The sequence below is a fragment of the Polistes dominula genome, unplaced genomic scaffold (assembly GCF_049000335.1).
Source record: "Polistes dominula isolate Pdom_NZ unplaced genomic scaffold, Pdom_raw_medaka contig_27, whole genome shotgun sequence".
Classification (NCBI taxonomy): domain Eukaryota; kingdom Metazoa; phylum Arthropoda; class Insecta; order Hymenoptera; family Vespidae; genus Polistes; species Polistes dominula.
This window is the reverse complement of record NW_028300906.1, coordinates 4,333,589-4,345,000: the sequence shown is the minus strand read 5'-3', so window position 1 is coordinate 4,345,000 and position 11,412 is coordinate 4,333,589. Positions and strand designations below refer to the sequence as shown.

The 11,412-nt window shown below is 26.0% G+C and overlaps 1 pseudogene; it reads left to right on the top strand.

Annotated features, from left to right (window-relative positions):
• LOC149033416 (diacylglycerol O-acyltransferase 1 pseudogene) overlaps positions 1-8,159 on the top strand; it is a 14,929-nt pseudogene extending 6,770 nt beyond the window's left edge.
• The last annotated feature ends 3,253 nt before the right edge of the window (positions 8,160-11,412 follow it).

Genomic DNA, 11,412 nt, shown 5'->3' with positions numbered 1-11,412 from the left:
TACTAATCGAACGAATTTTCCACAGGTGTTCCGGACCATGGGACTCGATCTTGTAAACAACCAACACAACTGATCCAACTTGTACAACTTCTGATGTAAATAAACAAAATTTCTATCATCGTGGGATAATACGCAAGAAGGGAAACTTTGACAAATTATAATTCGGACTTTAGAAAAAAAAAAAAAAAAGAAAAAACAAAAAACCCAAAATGCACGTAATTGCACAAACATTTTTTAAACATAATATTTTCTTATAATAACAATATATACATATACATATATTTATTTTTGAGTTTCAGAAGGATCGTGCAGCGAAACGAGGGAAGACAATTTTTTTCAAACAAAAATTAAGGATTATGAAAGAAAATAAAAGAAAAAAAGATTACCATGTTGCTAAAACGACAAAACTGAAGATCTAACAAAATTGAATGAACGAGAACGTTGTCCTGGAACGAAGAACAACAAAAATTTTCTGACAAAGAACAGGGAGGATGGGGGTGTTAACTTGATCAAAAAAAAAAAAAGTAACCAAGAAAACCCCTTTCGTCCTTCTTTAAAAAATATTATTTTAGCATAAGTTTAAAGAACAATTAATAATATAATCTAGTAAGGATATTGTATAATACATAAATCAAATCAGACAACCACCTACCTAGAAGTAGAGAAATATATACTATAAATATAAATAAATAATTCGTTATTATACATATATATATATTTATATTTGATATTTTTAATAATAATTGTAAACTCGGAGACAATGCTTGAGAGAGAGAGAGATGACGATCAACAACCATAAATTAACCAACAAAATTATTTCAATCAATTCTCTCTCGTGTGTTTCTTCAAGTTATCTTATGTTAGTTAATTACGAGAAACAAACTAAATTAGGATCACGATCATTATCTAAAAAGTATATATATATATACATATACATATATTTTGTAAGACCCATCCAATTTAACCCCTTACTCCCTTAGCGTACTATCACCAAACCTTTAAAAAAAAAAAAAGAAAAGAAACACCATGACTACCCAATATTTAACATATGCTCGTTGTTGCTAAAAGCTTGATGACCTTATTTATGTTTTATTTTCTTACAACAATGTTCATTTACGTTTTTTCTTTTCTTCGTATTATTTTTCTTTTGTGTCAATTTTTTCCTTCTTTTTTGGTTTTTTTTAAATTATTATTATTATTATTATTATTATTATTATTATTATTATTATTATTATCGTTACTTTATTACTTTTATTTTGTTTTGGCATGGCTCGCGCCAATTTTTGTTTAAAGAATCTACCATCCAAGCAGCTACCACCACCACCCCTTGTTCAAAACAAATCGAACGAATATACTGGGGGAAAAAAAAAAAGAAAATAAAAGAGAGTGAGAGTGAGAAAAAAAAAAAACAAAGAAAAAAGAAAAAAAAAACGATGATCATTAATATCGGTTCGTTCGAACCATTTGTTTATGAAATTTTCAGGATTCTTCGCTGGTCTTGGTTGGAGTAACGAAAGTATCGGAAACAATCGTCGTTTATCATCAAGGAACCACAACAACAACGATTCTAACGTGCCATCACCGTTGACACCCCAACGACGTGCTAGGATTCATTGTCCTGGACGACATCTTCAAGGAAGGAACAACAATAATAATAATAATAATAATAATAATAATCGTTCAACGTTGGGTAATAGCATGACAACAACATCGGGACACGATCGTCGACATAATTGTTTACGATGCGGAAAAAGTTATAAAAATGCTTATATACTTAAAAGACACACATTATACGAATGTGGCAAGGCACCATCATTCAGTTGTCCCCATTGTGCGTTCAGTTCAAAATACGAAAGAAATTTGAAGGCCCATATTAATCATCGTCACGTTGACGTACAATCGTCACCCCATTCGGTTACCGCCCTTAATCAAAGGGCCTGAATATAAGCAAGGGAAGTTTTACCGACCATCCTAATCTTCTAGGGGATTAATTTATTTGTTTATTTTTTGTTTTTTTTTGTTGTTGTTTTGTTTTTTATTTTTAGCACGGGGCATTTATCCGATATCAAACTTCGACCCCCTTTTGTGTTATATAATATATTTATATATTGTTATATATATATATATATATATATAATGTGTAAAATACTTCTTTGGTTATCTTTTTTCTTTTTTTTTTTATTGTATTTTTATTGTTTTTCTCTAGTCCTTTTGGTTAAGTGATAGAAAATTCTATCGTTTGATATTCTTATTTATTTATTATACGGTACTAAAATTTGGGCAAAAGCAATTAATTTGACACTCTATATAATCGATTAGAATACTTTTGGTTTCTTTTTTATTTATTTGTTTATTTCTTTTTTTTTAATTTTCTATTCTCTCCCCTAGAGAATTTGATTAATCGATTATTTTCTAATACCTCAACTAGTCTTCCCTAGTTTCGTTATTTAACGAAATATTATCAAATAATTATCTTATGATTCTATTTTCCGATTAGAATAATTATCTTCTAGTTATAAATACATATATTATTTATCGATTTTCCATTAACATATGAGTTCCTTTGTCTCGAGTTTCAAATGAAAAAAAAAAGGACAAAAAAATATATATATAATAAAAAAATTAAATGAAATCTCGTTGTGCCATACGACGAAGTCGTTTTATCGATAAACAGGACGTTTCAAACGGGTGTAGAGCCGTAGTGATGTATCTGTGTAATATATTAAAATATATTTCAACAAAATAATATTATATATATATATATATAAATTAAAAAATGACAAAAGAAAAAAAAACAAGAAAAATATTACCAATATATCTCAGCAAAATAAAAACACCAACACCATAGCGCGTTTGAGTGGTGGCAAATAAAAAAATAAAGGGGGAAATGAATATAAAAAATAAAAATAAAAAAAACAAGAAATGAGAAAAGAAAAAAAAAGGAAAGAATGAATGAAAGATAGAAAGAAAAAAAAATAATAATAAATATAACATATAAGTAATTTTCAAGTAGCACTCTCTATTGTGACAATATTAAATATATAATTGAAATTGCAATTATATGCAATTTATTATTCGCTTAGCGATTTTTGCTTCGTAATACCGTTATCTAATCGTATAGTAGTATAGCATACAAATACTAATACATGCATACACACACATATATATAAATATATATTTAAATATAATAATAAACATTGTGAGATATTAGAAAATAAGATATAAGAAAATAAAAATTACTGTGGGTCGATATGCGTAAAAAAGTTCGAACGAACGTAAAAGAAAATGCCAAAAACAAAACAAAAAAAAACTGTGAGTAAAAAGATCTTGACCCGATATAAGAAAATCGACGAGTTAAATCGAAAATTAAATAAAATAAAAAAAAAAAAGAGAAACAAGAAAAAAACAAAATAATAAGAAAAAGGAGGAAAAAAATGATAGAAGAAGAAGAAAAAGAAGATGAAGAAGAATTTAGGTATCAGCGCCACATTAAAAAACGTGGCTATAATAATTTTTAGTCATTGTTGTTGGATTCATTTTAAAACGCGATAATTAGAAGCAATTAGGGATTGCAAGCGATATACAATATATATATAACTATTATCGCATTGTTAAATATTTTAATAGACTTGAATTAGAAATAACTCGAGAGGAGGTGGAAAAGAGAATTGAGGGGATAGGAGAGGAGGTGCGGAAATTTTCTGTTATCTTTTTTTGTTGTTTTTGTTTTTTTTTTTTTTCAACATATAATATATTCGATGATTGATTTCATTGCTATTAATTAATTATACATCTAATCGAGATATTTATAAATTTCTATATTAAAATTCGTTCGAAAGACATAGTATTTTAATTTAAAATTGATTGTCGAGACATTTTGTTGTTTTTATATTTGTTTGTTTTTTTGGTTTCGAATAGAAAAATATAAAAAAAAAAAAAAAAATAGCCGTATCATCCTCCATCCCGAGAATTTGTTTCGTATCCGTAAATGGATGAAATTGATAATAAAATTTAAACGAGTTTCGATTATTTTTCTACTAATTGTAAATGACTTAACAATAAGTGCGCGATGATCTCACGTAAAAAAAAATGAAACAAAAAAAAAAGAAAGAAAGATAAAAAAAGAACGAACGAACGAACGAATGAACGCAAGGAAGAAAGAAAGGAAGATAAATGATAATAATGCATAAATGCGATCGTTGTTTAAAAAAAGATGAAAAAAAAGAAAAGAAAAGAAAAGAAAAGAAAAAAACATTAAAAAAAAAAAAAAGAAGAAAAAAAAAGCTAACAGGTCTCGTAATTTCAATTCGAAGCAACGAATCCAAACGAATCCTGTTTCTGACGATTATGATTAATATTATCTTAACATTATAATACATACATACATATAAATATATATATATATATACATATAATCCACCCCTCCCTTAGCTCTCTAGCAAACCGTAAATTTAAGAAATTATCTCGTAATTAAGAAAGAGAAAAAAAATGGAACATAATTGAAGATATGAGAAAAAAAGGATAAAAAGAAAAAATAAAAAACAGAAAAAAAAAGATACACTAATAAAAATGAATTGAAATGCAAACCCAATGACTCGTAACGACGAATGATTCAAAAATGCAAAAGAAGATCGAAGAAAGGAGAAAGAAAAAAAAATGATCTAGTCGTAGGAAAATAAATTTAAAGACAAAAGAGGATTACGAACAGAAAAAAGAAAAAAAAAGAAAAAAAATATTAACGTGAAAGAAAATAAAATTTACACACCAAATAGATCTAAGAATAATAATGAAAAGAAAAGAAAAAAAAAAAAAAGAAAGAAGAGAAAAATAATAAATAATAATAATTTCTTTTTAATTATTATTAATTATTATTATTATTATTATTATTATTATTATTATTATCAATATTATTATTTCGCGAGACGATGAAATTAAATGAAGAAAAAGTTTGCTGTGAATAATAATAAAAAAATACAAAAAATAGCTTTAGCGATTAATCTTTCATTTCGCGAAGAAAAAAATTAATAAATTGATGATTAAATTATTAATTTTAAATTATTATTTAATTTTAAATTATTAATTATTAATAACATAGAATCTTCTAGTCTTGATAGCCATGACTTATTATTATAAACGTAGTATATTGAAAATAGAGAATACCTATATTTGAATCAAAAGATTTCATATATATATATATAAATGTATACATTTACATATACATATTTAACTTAGAACATAAAGATAATAATAAAGAAAAAAAGAAATGAACAAGAAATCGTAAATCGTACTCCAACGGTGTTTGTTCAAAGAGACGAGTAAATAATTAAATAAATAAATAAATAAATAAATGAATATTCTCATAATTATGACAGTGGATTATGTCAAAAATTATATGTTAATAAATTTATTTGATTGATTTATTTTATTAGCTTGGCCCAGAATAAAAATATAGTTAATAATTAATAAATAATAATAATAATAATAATAATAATAATAATAATAATATAAATCAAAATAAAAGGAACAAATATAAATATGCAAGCTTTCAAAGAAAAAGAAAAAAAAGGGGGAAAAATTAAAAATTCAAAAATATACGAGCATACAATAAACATTTATTTGTTAAACTTAATCCATGTTAAAATAAAAATATGATATAAATGGAAGGGAGAAGAATTAGTGAAAGAAAGAGAGAGAGAGAGAAAAAGAGAAAAATATTAAACTCATTGTATACACACAAATATTATATATACATGAATATTACACATTATAATCGCTTAATTCCCAAATAAATAAATTAACAAATTATTGTTAATTTAATATTCATTTTTCTCTCGAGAGCCAACGATTAATTTCGAGACATTGTACTCGATCAAGGACCAAAGATAAAGATAAAGATAAAGATGAAGATAAAGATGAAGATAAAGATGTGATGAAGGATCGTATTAAATAAAAAAAAATAAAAAAATAAAAAAAATACAAAATACAAAATAAAAATCAAATAAAAAAGAAGAAAAAAATGAAAAACTAGAAAAGAGTAAATCGAGAAGACAAAACAAAACAAAACAAAACAAAACAAAACAAAACAAAACAAAAATAACAAACAAGTTCGACGTAGATGCGTCCTAAAATAAATTGCAAAGAAAATAAAAGAAGACACAAATGTCCCTGATGCAACCTTGACGCAATTACTTTTCTTCTAGCTTGTTATGCCTAGAAAAAAATATTCAACCAAAATACTCACGTAATTTTCTAAAACACACACACACACTCCCACAAATACACGCTCTTGATTTTTATTTTGTTCTCTCTCTCTCTTTCCCTTTCTCTCTCTCACTCTATGTATCTCTTTCTAATTCTAGTATTTTTTTTTTTTTTTTACTATTTACCTTTCTTAATTTATTTCTCTCTTACTTGCACACACTTTCTATCTCTTTTTCTTTACTTTAACAAAAATATCTTTATTTATTTTTTTTTTTTTTTTTTTTTAATACATAAAAAGTTTGATACCAAAACGTTTAATTTTCTAATTTCATATTAGAATAGCGTGGCAATGATTTTTCAACTTTACTGTTTTAATTTTTAATTTCTTCTTCTACTTTTTGTTTTTGTAAAAAAAGAAAAAAATTCATTTAAATGAACGAAACAAAAGATTTCAAAGTATGAACACAATTTTTGAAACCGATACTTTGAAATATCATTTTCTCTCACTATCAATCTCTCTCTTTCTCTCTTTTTCTATCTGTATGTCTGTCTGTCTGTCTGTTTATCTGTCTGTTTCTCTCTCTTTCTCTTTTCCTCTCTCTTCTTCTCCCTAAATACGTGTGATAAATGTTCTTTTTTTTTCTAAAACAAAAGGAGAAAAGTTATCCTAATTCGTTTATTATTTTAAAATTTTTAAACAGTGCCAAAAAGAGATAAACGATGAAAGATTTCTCCTGTTTTTTTTTTTTTTTTAATATCATAAATATAAGAGGAAAAAATCGGTGTCTCCGAATGTGCCTAAAAAATAAAAAACATAAAAAACATAAAATAAGATTAAAACAAAAAGTAGAAAAGAAACAACAAACAAACAAACAAACAAACAAATAAAAAAAAATGATCGCGCAAAATTTAATGCGAAAGACGTTCGATATAAAATAAATAAATAAAAAAAAAAATAAAATAAAAGATATCGTTCGATCTACGTTAAATTTGATTTTTGTTTTTAAATTATTATTCCTCGAGAAAAAAATTTTTTGTTACTTTTGCCGCGGTATATTATTTCCTGATATATATATATAAATAAATAAATAAATAAATAAACAATTGTATACAAGTATTTATATACTCGTATTGTTAGCGTGCGTTTTTAAATTATCACGACAACGTTTGGTATCAAACGTTAAAGTTTGTTACCAATATAAAAACCCACAAAAAATATAGATACAAAAAAAAAAGCAGGTCTTCCAAATAAATCTCAACAAGCCAAAGATTATTTATTTTTCTGTTTCTCCTCCCCCCGCGTTAAAATAAAACTGAAGAGAAAAAGAGACATAGGGTTGTTAAGAATTAAGAGATGGAAAGGGGGAAAAGTTTAAGGGAGATTGAAAACGGTTGAGAGTTCATTGGACAGGATTGTTGGACAGTAATAATTAATTATTTAATTAATTGAGACCAAAAAAAAAGAGAGAAGAAATTAAGAAATTATTTAATTATTTACTATATCATTATAATCAAAAATAAACGAAGACAAAGTTTTTCATTTAAATTTAAAACAAAATTAAACCTAAATAAAAACAAAACTAAAAATAATATAAAAACGCGAAGTGATAAATTGTGTGTAAAAAAAAAAAATTCAATAATTAAGAGCCAATGCTATGTAAGACTGAAAACAAAGAAAAAGAAAACTGAAAAAGAAATTTGCTAAAAGTGAGAGAGAGAGAGAGAGAGAGAGAGAGAGAGAGAGAGAGAAAGAGAGAGAGAGAGAGAGAGTGAGTGAGAGAGACAAAAGTATAAATAAATAAATAATTAATTATCATAAACGGATATTTTTGTGCCAATATTTTACATTATTCGTTATTTGTATGATTATTATTATCATTATCTTATTACTATTATTTTTATTATTATTATTATTATTATTATTATTATTATTATTATTATTATTATTATTATTATTATTTAATAAAATAACTATGAAATTTAGGTTTGAGTAATTAGAATGCAATACTCGAATGCATCGAGCACGAAGATGCCTATAGTTGTTTAATAAACAGATAATACCAAATGAAATTACAATCGTACGTGAAGTGTGGTAAACGAGATGATTGAAAAATTGTCAACCTAAGGTAAAAACAACATTTAAAAAAACAAACATAAAAAAAGAAAATAATAAAAAGTTTCTTTTCTTATAAATGATAATAAAACAACTTTTCAATCCAATCGTTGATATACTCTCGTGTACGAATATAAATATATAATAACATATATATATAAATTATACATAGAAAAAAAAAAAGAAAGAAAGAAAAAAATTACACACATGTGCATATACGTGTATATGTTTATATGTGTGTGTATTTAATGCCTGAACTAATGAGGAAAGAGTGCGTGCGTATTGATTATTATGAGATATGACGAATGACATATTATTATTATGAGAATGATTTAATTATATAATTAAAAAAAGAAAAACAAAACAAAAAGAAAAATCAGATTTATATTTTTCCCGTACAATTTTTGTAAATGAATTAATAATATTTAAAATTTATTTTTTTCTAATTTTTTGTTTTTATAATGAGTTATCATTAGATCATTCTCATAATCGCCGACTCACGTTTACATATATATGTATATTTAAAAATGTATATACCATGTGTAAAAATGAAAAATGAATTATTAAGCGAATTAATTTCTATATTTTTGTTTTCTTTATTTTCTTTTGCGAAATTTCGAAGTTTTGAAAAAAAAAAAATATATGAGACTCGAACGAGGAATATATTTTTGTGTTTTTCGTTTAAAAGTGAGAGAGAGAGAGAGAGAGAGAGAGAAAGAAAGAGAGAAGGAGAAAGAATAGGAGCAAAGATGAAAAATAAAAAAAAATAAAAATGATATATAAAAAAAAAATACCTCTAGTATTTAAGGAGATCAATGATAATAATTAGTCAGTAAGGATGCGTTCATTGTAGAGAGAAATAGCCGAAAGAAAAAAAAAAAGAAAAAAAAAAAAATATATATATATATATAAATATATACATAAACAATACATAATATATATATTAATGCATACATATATTTAATTATTTTCTTTATTTTTTCTTTTTGTTTTTCCTCAGAGTTCCGTTGCGTTTTTATGATAAAACACAAATAACAAAATTCAAGATAAAAAAAATTAATTGTAAATGCGATGATTACAGGAGAGTGAGAGAGAGAGAGAGAGAGAGAGAGAGAGAGAGAGAGAGAAATAAAATATATATATATATATATATATATATGATAAAAAGAAAAAAAGAAAAAAAAAGAAAAATTGAAATGGAAGGATAAGATGATATAGAATTATTCGAAATAATATATTAATGAAAAGATAGAAAGAAATAAAAAAAAAAAAAAAAAAAAAAAGAAGTGTAGCGGTTGGCGTGGCAACGACAAATAAATATCAACAGAAGCAGAAGCGATAACACAAAATAAATTCGAAACAACAAACTATAAATAGAATGAAACACGATACAACTGAAAATTGTCCTCCTTCTTAGGAAATAATTTCGCTTAATGGTTATTATCTGTTGAAATTTTGTTAATGTTAGAATAAATGATAGCGTTTAGAATTTCAAATCTAAATATATACTTTGGAGTTATCGTTATGAGAGAATTAACGTGTTTATACAAACGCTTTGAATGTTGCTGCTTGAATAGCCGCGGAAAGTATAAGAGCAACGGATAAGAGACTTTTATCATGAGAAAACGAAAGGAAGAGTATCAAATAAAAAGCGTCGCGTGTGTTTCACCTATCTTTTTCATAAATTAATCTATAATCTAATATTACCTCTTCAATAAATCAAACTTATTATTTGCTGTGTATAAAAGTGTTTCCCTGTATATTACCTATCCCCCCACAGTGGTGAACCCCAACGTGATCGCGTTTAAAATTAACGAAAATATTGTTTTTGTTTGTGTGTGTAGTGACAGAACAATATGTCGGAGACACGCGTGGATTAGACACGCATGCGATGAGGGAAGTGCGCGATATTTTGCGGAACCCTCCAACAACCGGCCCGGTTTGAGAAATTAAAAATGGAACTGATTCAACGATTCTCAACATCGGAAGAAGAGAAAATTCCTCAATGTTTGGCTCACGAAGAAATGGGGGATAGAAATCCATCGCAACTCTTCAGACATCTGACTAATCTCGAATGCACAAGTGGATAGAATATACAACGCGGACGACAACAGGTCTGAAAATCGCCAGTGTTTCTTCATCGTCTGAAATGGTGGAATTTAGGCAAGTAGTGCATGAGTTGGTTCAAGAGATGAGGCAAATGCTCCGACAAGGACACCCTAAAATACGAAGTTATTCTCGCAACAAGAGGGGAAGTAGGACTCGAAGCGTAGAAAAAAGGGCAGGTACAAATTCATCAGCGAACTGCTGGTATCATCTTACTTTTGGCGATAAGTTGGGAAACGAAGTGAACAAACGAAGTTTGCATTTTGTTAACGGTAGGATAGATGAATAGCATTTACAATTTCAAATCTAAATATATATTTTCGAGTTATCGTTATGAGAGTTAATGAGCTTACGAAAGCTTTGAAGGCTGCTTGAACGGGTATCAAACAAAGCGTCGCATGTGCTTTACCTAATTTTTTTTTCTAAATTAATAAATAATCTAATATTACCTCTTGAATAAATGAAACTATTTGCTGTGTATTATTTGTTGTGTATAAAAAAGTGTTTTCCTGCATATTACCTATCCACCACAGAAGATATATAATTGCGATTACGAAAAAAAAAGAAAAAAAATATCCTATTTACCCAAACATTTATTCTCCCTTCCTCATTCGTCGTGATTTTTTGTTTTGTTTTTTTTGTTTGTTTTTTTGAAATTGTTTATAAGATGAAATAATCGACAGGTGTGCGTGTGAAGAAATAAATAAAAATAATTACACGCGAGAAGGTAATTACAATCTTTCACATACTTTAAATAGTTTTTACAAAATTGTGCTAAAATTAATAATTTAACACGTTTTTCCTCATACTGACACGTTTTTTAATATTATTATTTTCAGATATTCGAATAAAAGAGAAAGAGAAAGAAAAAGAAAAAGAAAAAGAAAAGAAAAAGAAAAAGAAAAAGAAAAAGAAAAAGAAAAAAAAAAGAAAAAGAAAAAGAAAAAGAAAAAGAAAAAGAAAAAGCAAAAGAAAAAAACAATTTGAGAAGC